This window comes from Rhododendron vialii, chromosome 7a, assembly GCF_030253575.1.
Source record: "Rhododendron vialii isolate Sample 1 chromosome 7a, ASM3025357v1".
Classification (NCBI taxonomy): domain Eukaryota; kingdom Viridiplantae; phylum Streptophyta; class Magnoliopsida; order Ericales; family Ericaceae; genus Rhododendron; species Rhododendron vialii.
The window spans coordinates 32,536,710-32,556,887 of NC_080563.1; the positions used below are offsets into that span (position 1 = coordinate 32,536,710).

The window sequence follows — 20,178 nt, forward strand, 5'->3', positions numbered from 1 at the left end:
GGATGTAATTTGGTCAAAAATTGGATAATGCATCCGCGAAAAAAGATAACAGAAACCTCCTAATCTGGCCTCTCTCTCTCTCTCTCTCTCTCTCTCTCTCTCTCTCTCTCTCTCTCTCTCTCTCTATATATATATATATATATATATATATATATATATATATATATAACAAAAACCTCCTAATCTGGCCCCCCTCTCTCTCTCACTTGAAAACCTCCTTCTCTCTCTCTCTCTCTCTCTCTCTCTCTCTCTCTCTCTCTCTCTCTCCACACACACAAAACCGCCATGGATCGACCACCACAACCACAGCTCCAACCCCCCAAAACCTTCTACCTCCGAAGCCTCCTAATGTGGCCTGTCATCTTCGCGATACTTGTCCACAATCTCTTCCCCAACCATTTCCCCTCCCAAGTCTACACCAACTCCTCGCAATGGACCAAACTCCTTTTCTGCTACCTCATCTCCCTCTTCGCTTTCCCTCTCCTCTCCACCATCGTCTTCACTCGTGTCGCCTCTCTCAAGCGCCTCTTCATCACCCACCTCTGGGTTTCTGTCGCCATTGTCCTTTACAATGCGGCATATCTCAGGTGTATGGCCATCCTCAACCCTATCCCTGAGATGGATCTGACTCAGATTTTGGTTCAACTTCTTGCCATTTTTGTGAGTGTATTTCTGCTTCATACCGATGATGTGTCGTTGTGGCGCTTTGCTACATTGCCTGAACCCTGTTATGGAGCTGTTGCTGCAATGGAGAAAAGCTATCCGGTGATTTGCAGCATTAATGGGGTTTTTTTCACGTATTTGTTCATGTGTACTAAGTTGGTTAGTATAAGAATTGTGAAGCGGTAATACCTGCCAATATTACTCTTTCTAATTTATGTACATTGGCAGGCATATGATTCGCGTTTTGCTTGTTCTGTTTCTTAATTCGAACTTCAAGAGCTAGCATATATTTGTCCATGTTTTTTGAATATTTCGAAGTACATCTATCCTCATCTATTTCAAAGTTCATCTTCTCTTCAGTATTCATCTTCTCTTTCAGTAAATAGGTTCATGAAAGTCATCTCAAGATGATTTTTTTCGTGTCACGAAGGAAATAGAAAATTGGCTGGTCATCGTGTGGCGATTTGTACTTTAATGTCCTATTACACTTGAGTCTGTTTCTTAATCTGTTAGCATTTCACATCCTGTGTCATATAAAATCCCTACAATAACATGTAAAAGTCCTTTGTCGAGATAAGCTCTTCTTTATTTACAGTACCGTAGTATTTACCAAGAAGGTTAATAGTTGCAGGCCTAAGTTTATATAAGTTGGCCCAAACACTTCGAGTGGTCAAAAAAAATTTTTCGTAAGTTTGCGAAAAGTTTTAGTTGTGGAACAATCTTTGAGAGAAACAAATGAGGTAGACGGTGCCTTTTCTCCCAATGAGGTATACGGTACCTTTACCCGGTGCCTTTTCTCTCAATGAGGTATACGGTACCTTTACCCGCGAATCTTTCGTTTCTACAAGAAATTAAACCAACTTTTGCAGTTTTACCTGTTTTGCTCGTGGCATTGGTTTTTAGTAGTTTAAGCAAATCCGAAGACAAATTTGTTTAGTTTGGTTTTTTCTTGTGAATGACTTTTTTTTTTTAGGTTAATACAAAACATAGGTACTATGTTTTTGCACAAAGTTAGCATTGGAAAATGATTTGCCGCTTCTTGATTCATTTCTCTTGTTTCTGTTTCTCAAGCCGATTTGGCCGTGTAGCCTATTTAGGCTTTTTAGAAGATCAAAAAAAAAAAAAAAACAAGGCATAAGTGTTGCACTTCCCTATGGAAAACTAAAAGGCAAAAGGCCAAACATTCAGATCCTGTTGTTCAAATCAAGTCATTATTCTGTTTCCATCCTCGAAAATTCCCTGGGAAGAACCATACTAGCACTTTACTCTTTACTAATGAAAAGAACATACTAACCAGTTCTTCCATTGCTTCTTAGACTTGTCAGTACTAGCAGTGATCACAAAATGAAGGTATTTCCATATCAAACAATTTGCATGTAATTCAGGGATAACCGTATTCATTTATACTTCCACATCCAGAATCTCCTTCACTTCCATTCGTATATAAGATCAATGAGAAGACTCATAGGACCAAGCAAGGTCAAAAGGCAATTTTCTGTTGAATTTCATTTCACCAGCCTAACGATTAAAGTAGTAACTGTAGTATATACTATATATATACCTTTAAAATAGCTCTGGTTCAAATTTTCCCCATCCAATGACACTGCCATGGAGTGCAATGTTGAGTTTGGTGAGCAAAGCAAAGTTTGAAGCAGCATCTCACTGTTGAAATATCAGAGCCAGTCTACATGTTCTGTTGAAACCTTGGGCTGCTTTTTTGGCCTCTGGTAACGGTTATTCTCAAATCTAGCTTTGATAATAAGCGAGTAAAGCAACTCCGCCTCAGCTGAGGTGTCGTAAGGCATATCCAAGATACTACAAAATCAAGCAACCATATATCAAGTTAAGGTAATTAACAAGCATTTCATAAAAAACATGTTTTATGTGGAGCATTTTTGCTCATAGCTAATGAATTCAACTTCACATTCCATCAAGCTTAGGAATGGGTGCAAGTCAAGCTTCTTTGTTTCACGCAAGGATAGAGACATGATTTTTGCCCAGTCGTTATGCACAAAAATTTCAAATTTGACTCAATGACTGGGTGAAATCAAATATAACAAGTTCTGAAATGGAAATTCCATGAGTATTTTATACAGTTAGTTGTATGAGAAACAAATCTCACTTCTAAATTTCTGCCCTCAATCACAAAATCCAAAATTCCACCCTTAATCACAAAATCCAAATTCCGCCCCCATGGTCTCGACTCTCAATTTCTTCCTGCCCTATTCCTACCCACTAAAAGACTTCCATCTCAAGTCTAAACTTAGACGCAGTTCTGCAGTTTATTGACTTTAGCACCCAAAAAAAGGAAAGGAAAGAAAAGAAAAATTATAATTTGGGGAAATTTTGTTCCTATGCAAATTTCTTAATTTCGAAAACTTAGTGGGGGCCAATTGCCCCTGCGGTCCATATAATCAATTTGCCCGTGGCATCACATCAGCTGCAACTTGCAACATTTGAGTCGTTCCCCTCTGTTGTTCTCAATGTTGTTTCCTTTCATAGAAGTTTTATGTATAATAACTCCATAGAGAGTTCACAAAATCTCCAGAAAAAAGTGCAACTATGTTAATACCTGTCAAGTAACTCCTCTAGAATAACTCTCTGCGACGGAGTTACATAATGAATACAACTTCTTGGGCACTGACCGACTGCAAGCTGAACCTTGTAATCTTCTCCAAGTCCTGTTATATGGACCACAGTTATCAATAGACTGAAATTATCAATAGACCTCGTCTGTCATATTTTTATGATCACCCATCGAGCGCCTTCTCTCTTCCCTTCCTATGTTGTTTTATGTACAACTGCAATCAAAGACCAAAAAAAAAAAGAAAAAGAAGCAGCAATGACCGAACCTTGAGAAGTTGCACGTGCAGTTCCTGTTGAGGAAGCAAATCTGAAGGCATGAGGTGCTCTATCTACACATGAATATGGGCATCCTGGATACAATTTACACAAGGGCAAGTCAGAAAAGGCAAAAATGGATGGGGAGAAATTTATAGCCCTTGGAGCATACTACTCAACTCAACTCAACTCAAGAGTCAAGAAGCCTTTTAACACGTGCGAAAAGCATGTTCTGCATAACGTATGGTAAAAGAAATGTAGGCCATCCTTCAATTAATTGGCTAATAACGTATGGTGTTTTACTATCACATGCAAAAAGCATGTTCCGCATGTCATGCATAATAGTATGTAATAAGTCACAGTGAGAGTTTCACAATGCTTTTTGAAGGATAAAGATTTAGTTTACAGATACTAGATGAATCTTCAAGAAAGGCCGAATTAATGTGCTTCCATCTTAGGTATAAATATGAGCGACCACATATTGCGAAAATTCAAGTCTAAACAGGTTGCTGAACGTGAAATGTTTTCAGCCCTGGCAATTATAAGAAGGAGTAGACTAATGAGTTCTTATGTATAACAGAATTCAAGGCTCTCTACAAGTAGTTCTTTTCAAGTGGGCATCCAAATGGGTAACTGTCAATGGGTAATTACTTAGAAGTATTGCATTATAATAATAGCATTACTCTGCAATATAATGATCTGATAATTAGAGGTCATGTGGTGTGGAATATTACACTTATCTTTTATGACCTTTTGATGCATTCTGAGTTAAGTCAGACAAGTTGGTAACAATTTCACTCGCCCTGAAGCAACAATATCTACTGTAAACCATTACGTCCTACTCGGGAAAGAAAAACCATTCCTCACAAACAGACGCCCACTTAGGAGTTAGGACATTTCAGAGTTTCTTGACTTCCATTTCATATTCGGAATCAAGTCAAACTGAGGAAAATATATATCTACCACTCTTATTTAATTACACAACCTTTTTAATCATTGATGCTGGAAGGTTAAAGCTGAGACACTATGATGGAGATATTGGTACCTTTTCCAACACAAAGAACCTCGTTAACAAAAACATCAAATGCTTCACATTCTGGTTCTTCGAAGGGATCAAGACATTCCCTACAAACGCATATCACAGTTCGAATTGCAAACGGAGTTGCATATGATAAACAAAGGAAGGAAATACGAAGGCTCAATCTATCAAAAGCAAGGACCAACGGATAATGTAATGAGGCAAGTCAACTCATACTGAATATATTGTGCTCAGTAAAATGTACTCCCTTCGTTCCTTCAGTAAAACGTACTCCCTCCGTTCCTTTTTAAGTGTCCTGCTTCATAATTCCAACTTATTAAGGAAACATCACCATTACACCTTTCACATCAATTTTTACCTTCAGTTTCCAAAATTATCCTTCATTTTCACCCATTAACTCTATACCTATTAACTTAAAGGAAAAATCATAATTGTACAAAGTTTTACCCATTAATTTTTCAAAATGGACACTTATTAAAGGACAGACCAAAATGGAACACTGGACTCCTATTTGGGGACGGAGGGAGTAGTTAAATAAGGCACAAAGGACTGAAAAGCAGATAAAAAACTGTAAATATTCGAGGTAATACTACGAAACAAGCCCTTCCCTCCCACCAGAAAAGAAAAAAAAAAAAAAAAAGAGGAGGAAAAGAGCACTCACTTTACCTCTCAATGATCTCTGTTTTGGAGTACTTGGATAAGATCTGCACAAAGTATATGCACAAGCACAATGTTCACTAACCCTTTCATTCACGAAATGCTTAGAGTTTTACAACTTCCTTTCATGGAAACGATTCGCAATATGAAGACCATACATAAAGAAGATACAGAAGAAAAAAGGAAGCTCACCCAATGGCAATGCGTAACTTTAGGATTAGAAATGTTATCGCCAAAAGTAGCTCAGGTCATACACATACATTCTTATATTTGACTAAGTCATAACCAGTCATAATGTTCTTTAAAATTCTTCAAACTCTTTAGATCTATACTAGCATGTGGAAGTGCAGTCCTTTGGAGTTACAAGAGAAAGCTCCATAACTCGGTCTTTATTCACTACAACATTAGCTTTGGATGGTTCTGCATCTTTAATGAATCTTTTCTACTTTTTTCTTCACCTGTCCCAACTAGTGAATTTTCAGTTGAGGGTGCATGTTTACACTTAACTTACTGAACAACTTCCGTTTTCGGCATCAAACCAATAGTAATTCACGTGGTCTCAACAGTTCTTATAAACTGGCTGTCAAAGCATGTTCACAATTTGTCCTAGAGTCAATGCACCAACTGGAACACTTTAGCTCCATTTGTTTCAGCATCAAAACATGTACTTTGAAATATATTCTTCACGTAAAACTTTTTACAGTAGAAATATGTTTATTTGTCTTATTTTGCAGTACTTGGCGGGTACCTTAACAAAAAGTTTTCAAAAACAAAAACTTCGCAATTTCAGGGAGCGCCAAACCATTTTAAAAAGCAATGCTTCTGTGTGTATGTATGTATGTGTGGGTGGGTAGGTGTGGGTGGGTGTGCGGGTGTGTGTTGGTCCCTTTTGTGCTCTTCATGCTGCAGTTTTCAGCAGAAAGAAACGAAAATGACACATCAGGAAAATACTGCAAGGTTGCATTGCTCTGACACATCTGGAAAATGACTTCTGGATGTGTAAGCCATAAGTTGCTTAATGTATTTGAGGTAAATGTTGGGAAAACTATTTTCACTATCCTATTTGATGAATGCAATTTCTTTTTTGTATTTCAACAGATTGAAGGTACATAAAGCCACTCAAATAAACAGTGCATCCATCAAAAGATGGACTTATACATACCGTTTCCTATTGAAAGACACACACACACACACAAAAAAAAGGGAGTGCATTTATCAAATAGGGGAGTTTGAAAATCAATTCTCAAATATTTCCATAAAATACTCTTCACACTTTTCGGATGTCCAAACACCGGAAAATAACAAGTCTTTTGACAAAATTATTCAACAGAAAAACAAATGGTGCCTTAGAGAAGCTCCCAGAGGAAGGAAGCCAAGAAGGTTTCATTTAACGTGCTAAACTTGACTGACTTACCAACTTGAATTTCTTGCTTGTTCAAGACCGTATAAGGCTCGGCAAAACAAGGGATGGATAGGCTTTACCTAGGAATGTAAACTGGACCCTATGGACTAGATTCATTCTGGATGTGGCATATACCACCCAAATTTTGAATCTACACTGTACACCTAGAATACGGTTCTAGTTGAATATTGTGTGTACCATTACGGTTTCTCCTTCATTTTTACTCATACAATTAATCTTGCAAGTTGTGACGAGGAGAATTAACAGGAACATAAAAAATCTAGTTCGGATTTGCACAAAGAGAAATGCTTAAGGTCAGTCAGGTTTTTCTCACCCCTCAATTGTATGTGTGTTATTGCAGTCTTGTTTTCTAAATCCTCACTCACGGTCCCTTGCATTGGAATTTGGAACTATGAAAGACTTAACTTTTTGTTGGACAGTTAAATACATATGGATGCATAAAGGAAAAAGTAGGCACAATAATATAAATGGTGAAACAACTGGGTGAGATATATAGCAGCCCTCTTGCAAAAACTTAGTACCTGATATGCCAGAATCACTCGCCGAATCATTGCATCTGAAGATTCCCCACCTTTTCTTACATCAGGATGAAACTTCTTTACCTATAATAGCAAACAAAATATTTCCCAATTAAGATGTACAAATCATAGTTCATTCCATCCATCAAATTCCAGTCAACTTTTTTTTTGAACAGCAAAAAATATTTCATTGATCTTGAAATTGTTACAAGACTAATAGGAGCAAGGAGACAGTATCATGTTCAAAGAACAATCATCTGCCCAATCCGAGACTCAAACCTACGATTGGCAAGAAACCAATCAAGAACACCCAATTGTTGCCCCAGAGTGAAATAGACATCGCACCATTGCAGACCGCACTGTAGATGCCTCCGAAACCCGGGGAACCTGCCCGTCTACCAAAAATCCAATTCTTCAATAGTAATATTTTTAGCCCCAAACCGTCTAAAAGGAGCAAAATCCATAGGAAAACCTTGTATGTGCGTCTTTACGAAAAATTAGGAGATACAAGATTCTAAAAGACAGTCATCAGTGTTTGTCGAAAATTCTTATGAACAGTTGTTGTAATTCAAGAAATTCGTAAAAGCTGAACAACGATCTAAACTCTAATTTTGGAGAAACTAGATTTGGGTCCAAATTTTGGATTCTACACCATTTGAAAGCTGATTTTCAGCAAATCAGCTTTTAACAACAAGAAGACCACTCGACCAGCTATTGTAAACAAGTTTATCCTTCTCCTAGAAACTAAAATCGAATTTGGAGAAGCTTTGGGGTGCTCTTGGGTCCAAATTCTGGATTCTTACGCCATTTGAAACAAGAAGTACGACCAGAGCACAGCTATTGTAAAGAAGTTTATTAATCTAAAGAGCTATAGCCTAAAAATCTATTTCCACAACTACCACAACCCAAGGGGTTTGGCCGAGTTGCATGAGACAGCTTGCCCCCCAAGAGATCGGGGGGTCGAATCTCACGAAGGTCAAGCGGGGCTTGTCCGGTTGTGAACTTCTGGACCCGGGATTAGTCGAGGTACGAGCAAGCTGGCCCAGTCGCCGGATTATTGAAAGAACAAAACTATCGCAAGCACTCTGTATATTGTTAACGAATTTGGCTTCAGAAGACAAGTACGCATTACCTTGGCTCGAAAAGCGGCTTTGAGGTGAGCAGGAGAGCAATTGGGGGCGACACCGAGCACGTCGAAAGCCGAAGAAGTGGAAAGAATTTCATCCCCAAATCTCTCTCTACAGTGAACTGTGAATGGAGATGTTGAAGCATTTGGAAAACCAATAAGTGGGTTTTTCAGAGGAGGTGGGGTATGAGGGCGAGAGAGAGAGGGTGTGGAGGGGAAGCCGCGACCGTTGTGATATAGGGTTGGTATACTGTGTGGAGAGGACAGACATTGACATTCCATCTCCCTCTCTCTCTCTCTCTCTCCCCCCTTCCTGCAGCTTGAGTTTGCAGTATGGTCAAGGCTCCGTTCCGGTTTCTTAGTAAACATTCTTTTTCATACAAATATAACGAAAATAAAAAATAAAATTTTTTTTTATACCGTTTAAAAAATCTCAATGAAATCTATCAAATAAAATTCATATTAGTAAGAATTATTTGCGTAAACACATAATATTTGAGCTTAAAATTATCTTCTTTTTCTAAAAGTTTATTTTTTAAGAAACCGGTGCCTAATTCATTTTGGACAGGAGGAAACTGTTCAAATATGAATAATACATTGCTTATAAAAAAAAATTGAATAATACATTGATGAGAAAAGCAATTGTTCGAATTTGCTAAGGGGCTCTTTGCATGAAGAGCTTCTCTGAGCAAATCCAAACCATTGTTTGCCATACTAGACGGTTCAAAATTGTATTGTCTCCTTTAGTCAAAAACTTGAACCGGAGAGGATCCAATTCCATACAATATACATATCACAAATTTTAGAGGAGAAAATATACAAAGGTAAATTTCACCGATCTTCTTTGAGATTTCTAACAAATGCAAGAACATTCCATAAAATTTTGATAGTTTGATTGACATCGTTCACTAGAAAAACTATTACTCATATCGTCCCATAAAGTTTGTCCCGCTTCGATATTCTAAATTTTCATTAGAACATAATTATAGTGTGTCGTACAGATTTTTACTTTCCAAAATTACCCTTTTCATTTTTTTATTCCTTGGTTTTGAATCATTATTTTATTTCTTGGTCTTGGATTTTGTTTGCAAATTCCCACATTTAATTTGATAATTTTTGGATATTGAATTCCATAAACGAACAATAGTTTTGGGACAGCCATAAATGAAATACCGAACTAACTTTATGGGATGGAGGGAGTATCTAGATTCTCTAATTCTATCAAGTTAGACAATAGGGTTGTTAGTTTTTGCTTCTGGATGATTGAAATGCCTGTAAATATTACTAATATTAAGTAATTATATTTGATCAAATTCGTGTAGTTACTAATACATCTTAATTAGATTTTAATAATTATTGTTTTTCTAAGTTAATATTTTTTGTTTTATTTATCTCGTTCTATTTTGTCTCCTACGTGTATTTTGTCAAGCAAAATGCACTTGCATATTTGTAAGTCATCATATCCCCAAATAAATAAAAACACAATTAGACTCAAGTTACACACATTTTGGTTAAATTTGTCCAATTATTTATACATTTTATATTTTGATAATTAGAGGTCTTCTTTTTTTTTCTCTCCTACATATATTTTGGAAAATATATCGTGGCTTTTATATTATTGTTTATTTTGACCAAATTAAGTATGTATTGTATGCCCTTTCATCTTTCTTGTGTCCAATCAAAATTTTATCTTTTATATTATACTAGTAGTTAATTTTGACCAAATAATGTCACAGCTACCCACCCAATCAGGGACATGGGATCCCGTAGTGCGCCAATGCACTACCGGATTGCAGGGGGCCTCATTGTGTCCAATTGAAATTTCGTCATTTTCCAACTTTCCTCTCTTAACCTGCTTTGGCTCCCGAGAAACCTGTAATTATAGGGTTGAATTTGGAGTTTTCCCCAACCTCACAGGTCCTGGATTCGGTTTCTAAATTCAAAAGCGTAACGTTTCGTTTTCTCTCTCAAATGTACCCCAAAAAAACAAACAAAAGAACAATAGAGAAATCTTGCAACACTTTGTTCCATATATATGGAAGTTTGAAAATTACTGTCCCATCATTTCTGTAGAAGCTACAATTTCATCGATAAACATTTTTCATTGACATAAAAAAGATAAATCTATAACACGTAATAACAATCCGGAACTACATTACCGTTGAATTGAAAAAAAAATTAGGAAAATGCAAAGAAGCGAACAGGAATGAAAGCATAGCCGCGACAGTATCGATCAATGGTTCGAATCAAACGAAGGTAAACCGGGTACCACCGCAACAGCAACACCACCAAAAAACACAATGCATACAACAACAATCATAAAGGTTAATAATAGCGCTTCATGTGAATTATTACTAGATTCTCCCGAAGGACTCTGGCTTGGAGACAACTCGGCCAACTTTATTACCGTGGTTCTAGATCCTCCTCTTCCTCCTTCGAGCAACCCGAATCCTTCCTTGAGCCTGCGCGAATAAAATGGCGTAAATTTGTAGTAACTTCCTTCTCCCGGAGGAGGAGCCACATTCGTAGCGACGATGTAATCAGCATTGTTGGGGACACAGATAACATTGCTTGAAGATGCGTGGTTCTTTTCAAATAACGTTGTGGTCCTTGTAGATGCAGGCTTGAGGAAAAACAGGAAGGTGAGAAGCCGGAAAAAAATCAGGAATATGCTTTTGGCCATCTCTTCCCTTGCGCAAAGTGAAAATCAACGAGGGGATAGAGGGTTTTGCAAATTAAGAGAGATACTTGAGTTTGAAACCTAATGCAGACGCCTATATTTCGTGGGGTACTTATAAGCCATAGGGATTCTATAATTAGTAGTCTCTTTGGTTGGATTTAGTACTTGACAGATGAAATACATGCCATCCACGCAAGAAAAATGTCAAGTTAAGTTGGCAAAAGTCAGAACGGGATCTTTCTTGCAGAATCATAATAGATACAACCGTACATGCCATCCAGGCAAGAAAATGAATTACATGCCATCCATGCAAGAAAAATGTCGAGTTAAGCTGGCAGAAGTCAAAACGGGATCTTTCGTTCAGAATCACAATAGATACAACTGTATCATCTAATCCTATCCATGCTTAGCAAATGGTGGTTACAGTTTTAGTTACTATTTTGAGAAGGGTTGTAGACATTTCAAAATCCAGGATTCAGATTTAATAAGTATTACACGGTTAAACGTAGAATACCCCATGCAAGGGATTACAAACAAATGGTAAACAGTTGTGTAGAAGCTTAGCCTCTTAGGTAACATGAAAATAGCAACATAAAAGAAAAGTGGTAAATCTGCGTAAAAAAAATAAAGAATTGTTCTCATACTACAGGGAAACACAAACACCCACATATTAAACTCATCCCATTTTCCAAAATTTAGAGCATCTCCAGCCCTGGCCCATTTTTTAACCTTAGTTGGGTGAAAATTAGGGTCAAAACTCCATTTAGGTATGCCTTGTCCAATATTATACCATTTGTTTTACCCAAATTTAGTGTTTTTCATGTTTTCCCTAAAAAATTTGGGTCAAAATGGCACATAAGTCAATAATAAGGGTTGTGTTTGGTTGGTAGTTTAGTTTAGTTTTGTTTTGGTAGTGGGTGGAGAGAGAAATAGGATAATGATTGGAGATAGGGGTAATGATTGGAGAGAGATAGAGAGAGAAATGAAATTAATAATTAGAGATATAGGATAATGATTGGAGAAATATATAGGATAATGATTGGAAACAAAACTAAAACTAAAACTAAATTGGCAACCGAACAAAGCCAAGAAAATGAAAAGAGGTTCTTTTTTTTGTTTTGGGGGGGGGGGGGGGGGGGGGGGGGGGGGGGAGGGGTACGAATTTGCGTCTCTCCTTGTTTGGGTAAGAAAAAAGGTAGGCAAAAGTGTAAACCATTGTAGATAAATCTTTAGTGTTTTCCCTCAAATTTTGAGTTCGGGTAGAAAAAAGGGGAAAGAATGGAGATGCTTAAAGCTAAAAAAAGAACACTTCATAAGATCATGGACAAGATATATACCCATGTTCCTCATTTCTCACCCTGTTGCAGCACTGCCACAACCCTCTTCTTCCTGATTTAAATAGTAGTACAAAACAACCCCTGTTCTGCCCCTGGCACATATCCTTGATCACTCTTGTGTCCAAACAATTCGAGCGACAACTTGAGAAACACACCGAGATAATCTCTCATTACCGATGCATTCGATCCCAAACAACAAAACTGTGGGCTTCCCCTCTTCAATCTATCCAACTCATCCCACTTTCTTTTGGTACCCCCATCTCCTTCATTCTCTTCATCGTTCTTGCTCGCTCTTTCCACCGTCCTTTGGAAGAATAAATATTCGCAATTAGATTGTAAGCCGCAGGGCTATCAGGCGCTTCCAAAAACAACTGATCAGCAGCATATTTTCCAACTTCTGGATCACCATGAATTCCACAGGCACCAAGCAGTGACTGCCAAACAAGGGTGTTCGGTTTTATAGGTAATCCGTCAATGAAACTCTTAGCTTCGTTAACAAGCCCTTTTCGGCCCAACATGTCAACGACACAAGCGTAGTGTTCCATTCTTGGACAAATTCCGTAAACTTTATCCATGGACCCTAACAACTCCATGCCTTTATCAACTAATCCGACATGACTGCAAGCGTGAAGCAAGGATAGGAATGTAACGTCTGTTGGTTTTACGCCTTCTGTTATCATGTCTTCATACATTTGAAGTGCTTCAGAGCCGTTTCCATGACGAGCGCAAGCTGCTATCATTGAGTTCCACGAAACCGAGTTCCTCAGAGGCATATGTTTGAAGATTTTCATTGAGTCCTCCAAATCACCGCATTTTGAGTACATGTTGATTAGCCCGTTATTGACATAGGGATTATAACCAAGACTTCTTTTGATGGCCATAGTGTGAATTTGCTTACCAAGAGTCAATGAAGTGTCAACTCCAAAGACACCGAGAACAGCTGAAACCACGTTTGCATCAATCTCCATTTTCAGTTTTGACATTTTCACGAAAATATGAATAGCTTCCTCCTCAAATCCATTTTGTGCAAACGCCACGAGAATAACAGTCATGGAAATCTCATCAAGCGCCTCAGCAGCATCGAAAATTTGCATTGCATCATCTATACTACCACATTTAGAGTACATATCCATCAATGCACTTTCAATGCAAAAATCCGAACGAATTCCCAACTTCCAAGCAAGTCCATGTATCTGCTTCCCTCCTTGAAGACACTGCAAACCAGAACATGCCAACAGAGAGCTCAAATATGTCAAAGCATTCGGTTCCACCAACCCACGGCGCATTCTCACAAACAATTTCAAGCTTTCCTCATAAAACTGATTCTGTGCAAGGCCTGAGATCATAGCTGTCCAAGTGATGACATTCCTCTCAACCATCTCACAAAAAACCCGCCTCCCCGAATTAAATTGTCCGCATTTGAAATACGACGTAATCAGAGCATTCCCAACCGTGAGTTCCCTCTCGTACCCATGCGAAAATACCAAACCATGTATCATATTCATCGCGGTCACGTAGCATAAATCCGGTGCATAACACGCAGACACAAGTGTAGTAAGAGTCGCTTGATCCAACCGGTAAAAACCCGAATGATACATCTCTCTGAAACACTGAAAACCCATTTCGAAATACCCACTACTGAAAAGCCCCGATATCATCGAGTTCCACGACACAGTATCTCTCGTGGGCATACGATCGAACACCTTGGCTGCATCCGATAACTCCCCGCATTTCGAGTACATGGAGAGGAGAGAATTCCAAACAACATTGGCGTTAGTTTGGACACTGATAATGCGGTGGAGTTGGGAGTTTTTGATGATTGAAGCGTGGAGGGATGAACCCTGGCGGAGATGGCCTTGTTTGCCGCAAAGGGAGAGGAGGCGGGATAGGTGGATGTGGTCGAGGATGAATAATGTTGTTGGAGTTTGTGAGGAAGGGTTTGTGGGAGTGAGGGATTTGAGTGGGGAGAGGAGAGAGGAGGGGCAAGAGGGAAGGTGGGAGTTTAGGGTTTGGAGGAACCATTTGGATCTCATCCATGAAAATGGTGAAGAGAAATTTGAATGTCAAGCACAACCCAAATTGGCCTTTTGAAAATGAGCTTCGTTTATACTACTTGGCAAGTAAGAGCAAGTACATCATATTAGGCCAAAATTGAACCAAAATTGCAAGTGAATAGTGCACATTTTTTCTTTTAATTATCCACACCTCTTTCAATACTACACTAATACTCCTATTTATTTTACCTATTCTCTATTAAAATAATACTTTCTTTCTTTTTTTCTTCTTTTCTTTTCACTATTCTTCTTCTTGTTGCTGGAGAGAAAGAGAGGCTAGAAGAGAGCGAAAATAATATTAAATATATAAATGGTGTATAGTTTTTAAGTAAATTTACCTAAGTACTATTGCAAAATTTATTTAACCTAACCTTAAAGCAAGTTTACCAGCGCTGCTAAACAAGAGAAAAAGCTACTTTAGCTAATCAATGAGAGAAATTTGCCTCTGCAGCAGAAGAGGTAAACTACAGGTTAGAATTCCTCCCGCTACAGTCGTTAGCTTCTTTTACCTCACAACTGTTCACACACAATCAATACTTTATCAATTTTTTTCTTCTCCTGCTCAACCGTGGGCTACAGCTGGTTGGTGGAAAACGATAAAAATAAAAGGATAAAGGAAAAGATTGAAAAAAATGTATATTTTAATTGATGTTAGGTAAAATAGATAGTATTAGTATAGTTGTGGAGGAAAAAGTTGGTAGCTAAACTAGATTTGTAAACTATTCACGAGGTAATTTACCTAAACACTGGTGTACTTGCTCTAAAAGGGGCTATTAGAGCATCAACATCAGAGTAGGCATATGCATAAGTTTAGGTAAAGTAGAGAAGTAGAGCCAAAAAAGTGCAGTGCAGCAGATTAGCAAAACGCAGAGGTAAAATGCATTTTCTGAAATGGTTCAGTAGAAATAATTAAGCACTGTTCATTATGTACCGTTTACTTTATTATTGTTTTACACAACTGACACGTTCTCTCTCCTCCCTTCTGTCCTTGTTTGTATTTTATAATACTATAAATATCATATTTTATCATATTTTAATAGATGGAGAGTATTATATACAGAGCATTGGTGTGGTGTTTTAGTCAAAAGAAGGCAGCAAAAATACATTTCTCCACTGTTCACCTGCCATTTCGAAGAACTATTGATGTACTTGCTCTTACTAACCTGGTGCAATGCTTATTTTGAATTTTTGCTTAGGTAAAATACCTAAAATGCTATTTTACCTAATCTAGTGTACATGCTCTAAGGGCTGCAAAGTTAGCTTTACTGATGTCTAGATGACAACTTTTACTTGTTCATTTGATGGGTATTAAATAATTGATAATTTTGAAATTTATATGTGTGTAGCCACCATTTAAATTTATACAACCAACCAAAAAAATGATTGATAATTTTGAAATTTTATGAATTTTGACCCATAAAATTTTTTTTTTTTTTTTTTTCACTCGAAAGACTTGCAGGAGCCAATCCCATGTGAGTTTTTTAATTAACCTCAAAATTATTATAATATCCGGGAATATTTGGAATTGTGCAGAGGCTCGGGTCCCCCTTGTGACTGCTCGGGTCCCCCTTGTGACTGCCCCTATTGAGGATAATTTATACTTTTTGTATTTGCAGATTTATGTAGGTTTTATTTGTTGCAATACAAGAAGATTAAAATACTAGTAAATAACAAAATAATATTTTTATTTTCTTTATATTCTTTCTTTTTATCTTTTGAACTCTTGTCACTTATCCATATTTTATTTTCTTATGAAAACTCTCTCTAGAGAAAAAAATTGGTGCAAATTATAACGGTGAATGAAGACCCAATTATTTTTTGGCTCTGCCATATTCCCCATATTTACGCTCCGACTCCGTCACATGGAACAGGGACTGTGCATTTATATGGATTTCGCATTCAACTTTCCATGCATTTATATGGATTTCGCATTCAACTTTCCATGCATTTTGCTTCCTTATCTCTTGTTTTGATCTACATTTTCTCCTTCTGTTTTTCCTGTTTTTTTGCTTTGTAAAATTGTTCATTAAGAACCATGCAAAACTATTTTAACCTCGAGCGATTGTACACGGGGTAATGAATGGATCTCAAATGCAAATAAATTCAATCGGAGGGCTGGTCTTTTTCGGAACTCGTTTTTCGACCAGCAAAAGGCCATCTCCAATAATGGAGTTAAGAACCAAATTAGTTCAACAATTAGGTCATTTAATTGATATTTACGTTTTGTGCGTCTCCAGTAAAGTAATTAGCTGCTTGTTAAAGTGGGTAAGAAGTCCAAAAAAATTAAGTCAGAAAATAACTGTGAGAGTTGCAGGAATTACAATTAAGTAGGCCAATCATTCTATAAAAAATTGGTAGGAGGTCCATTATAGCATGTTTGTAACCCACTAAGTCCACTTCTAAATTTCATAACCCCTCTAGTCCACTAATAGAGTTATACAACCCAATAACTCCAATTTACTTAAAAAGAGATATTTTTCAAGACTAAAAAACCCTCTTATATAACATATAGATAGAGAAACCCTAAATCTTAAAACAGATCTGAGCCTCTCCTCTCCCCCTCTCTCTCTCCCCTCCCCTCCCTTGGTGAACCGTCCGCCTCCAAATTCTCCACGCCGACGAGCTCTCCCTCACTCACCACGAACTGGATCGGGCCCGCGCTGCCCATAACGGTGGTGCTTGCCAACAGGCATTTGTTGTCGCCACCCCCGCCCTTGATGGACGCCGTTGACATGACCCTCAATTTTGCGGTGGCGTGCATCCATGGCATCCAACTGTTGACGCTCGGGAAACATGACGGACGGTATTCTTCTTCCACTCATCATCTCTTTAAGACTTCATGCATGTGTATGCTGGTTGTGACCCTATATATTTCAGCGCACAAAAACAAGCAAACAACCACCTATGGCTATGGCTACGGTTCATTCATTCCTTATTCCCCGTCGTCTTTTGTATTATTATATGGGCATCATCAATTTAATTATACACTCAAAACAGCATGCGGGTTTTATATTATAATATTATTCTATTTTTTCATGAACGTGCTTTAAAGTTGGTTTGTTTATCGTATTAAGAAGGTTGATCCGGTCTTTTATTTGTTTTACTAGAGAGAAATCTGGAGTAGTAAAAACAAAAAATAGATTATTATAAGAAGGTTGATCCGGTCTTTTGTTTGTCTCGTGTCCGGTTATCATCAGATTTGGAAGTTTTTGAATAAATACATAAGGTTATATGTGTGCTTTTCCTAGGGTTAGAGATCTAAAATTTTTTGAATAAATATATAAGGTTATATTTGTGTTTTTCATCAATCACTTATTGATTTGGTCCGCGCAGCGGCCTCTCTGATTTGCTTCTGATATATTTGGAGTTTTTTTGAATAAATATATAAGGTTATATGTGTGTTTTTTCTAGGGCTAGACATATAAGGTTGGAACAGGTTGTGTTTTTTGAAAAAATATATAAAGTTATATGTGTGTTTTTCGTGTCACACAAAAAAGATATTTTTGTGTGTTTTTGTTGTTAATTCATGTCATTTTTTTAAAACATTCACAATTAGAGAGAGATATAATAATATATAATGTTCTATTGTTATATATAACATTTTAGATTAGAAATATTCTATGTTATTTAATAGAGAAAACATATAACATTATATATGACATTTTGTACCGTGTAACGTTATATATAAGCTTCTGTTATATATAACGGTATATGCTCCGTTGTCGATCACTTATTGAATTGGTCCACGTAGCGGCCTCTCCAATTTATACGTGAAAATATGTGATTTGAAACTCGGTTAGCAATGTGGTTTGGTTATAGATAATATTTTCTACCGAGACGTATATGTTATATGTGACAATTTGCACTTGGTACCTAATTTTGTCCTGTAAAACTCCAAAACAAAGGAACTAATAATGTTATATGTTCTCTTATTGAATTGATCCGCGCAGCGGCCTCTCAAACACACGTATGGAGATATCCATGTAAGATTATATATGGTTATATGAGAATATTTGCGACCATATATACATATATATGGTTATGAGCTTGTATTGACATAAAAAAATATATTTTAATTTGCATAGAGAATCTATAACATTGTATATGAGATTTTGTCCTATAAAGCTTAAAAAAAAAAGGAACTAATAACATTTTATGTTCTCTTATTGAATAGGTCCGCGTAGCAGCCTCTCAAAAACACATATGAATATATCCATATATTATCAGAAGCAAGTCAAAGAGGCCGCTGCACGGACCAATTTAATAAGTGATGGATAACGAAATATATAACGTTATATGTGATCTTCTGTCATATGTAATATGTGTTTTTTCTAGGGTTAGACATATAATATTATACCTCATTTTTTAGATATATTAATGTTGTTTATGTTGTTTTGAATATGTATATATGTAGATATAGAGGTTATGAGAATGCTATTCGGAGGCAAAAAATCAAAATTTTGAAGGATCCGATGAAAGTTTTGGTGAAGAAACGATGAAAAAATGAAGCTCGACCCCCGGTGGCCTCATCAACATTCAGCTTGAGATTCAAGGCGCGACTGAAAATAAGAATAATGGTCGCATGATATGTGAACACATAATGTTATTTTTTGAGATATATAATATTGTTGGAAAAATATGATGTTGTTTTGAGAACATATAATTTTATGTCATGTTTTGTGAGACTTAGAGGAACAGAAGCTCAGATATAATGTTATATATTCTGTTTTTTTTTTTTGTGAGATTTAGAATTACAGAAGCTCGCATATAATGTTATATGTTCTGTTCTATTTTTTTGTGAGATTCAAAGCTGCAGAAGCTCAAATATAATGTTATATATTTTGTTTTTGTTTTTTTGCGATATTTAGATATTCAAAAACTCACATATAATATTATATATTTTATATGGACCAGCATATAGCGTTAAAGACTAAAAATAAGAAAAACAAAAAAGAAATGTTGCATGTTAGAAAATTTTTGCCACATATAATGTTGTATGTTAGAAAATTTTATCACTCATATAACATTAAAAAAAAACAATACAAGAAAAATAGGAAAAAACAAAAAGAGAAATTTGTCACATATATAATGTTAAGTGTAGCGGGTTCAATAAAAAAATTTGAAAAAAATGAAAAAATACGTGTTTTGTTTTACATATAATGTTATATATGGCGTGATGGTAGCGGCGACGGCGGCGGATTGAGTGCAATAAAAATGAAAAAAATTAGAAAAAATACATTTTCTTATTAGCCAAACAAGGCCCTTGCTTCTTAGGTGGGGTATTTTTGTCATTAAAATTATTAGTGGACTTAGTAGGTTATGAAACTTAGAAGTGGACTAGATGGATTTGAAAACTGCTATAGTGGACTTATGAAAAATTCTCCCATCATTCTACTATCACACTCATTTACACATCCAATTACACATCCACACTCACACACAAGAGTGGAGCCCGCACACACTACACACCCATTATGTGTGAGCCCCACCCTTGTTATGAGTTTTTGTGTGTGATTGGATGTGTAAATGAATGTGGTGTTAGAATTTTCCTAAGTAGGCACCATTACTTGAATGTGCATCCAGTTGGACACTTCTCTCTCTATTCTTTCTCTCTCTATCTCCCTTTCTCTCTCCTTTTATGGCTGGGAATGAAAAGATACCAAAGAAGAGAAATTTTGAAAAGTATAATCATGGAACCTTTCGGTTGAGTTTACATTTAATTTAATTCAGGGGATGACTATTCACAGCCCCGTATTTTCTCCTTTAGTCTACTACATTTCGGTAAATAGTTGTTGAAAATCATACATAACATTTCGGTAAATAACTGTTGAAAACAAGAT

The 20,178-nt window shown here is 36.8% G+C and overlaps 1 pseudogene; it reads right to left on the reverse strand.

Annotated features, from left to right (window-relative positions):
- Positions 1–1,997: 1,997 nt before the first annotated feature.
- On the reverse strand, positions 1,998–14,375 carry LOC131332921 (pentatricopeptide repeat-containing protein At3g05340-like; annotated as a pseudogene).
- Between the last annotated feature and the right edge of the window lie 5,803 nt (positions 14,376–20,178).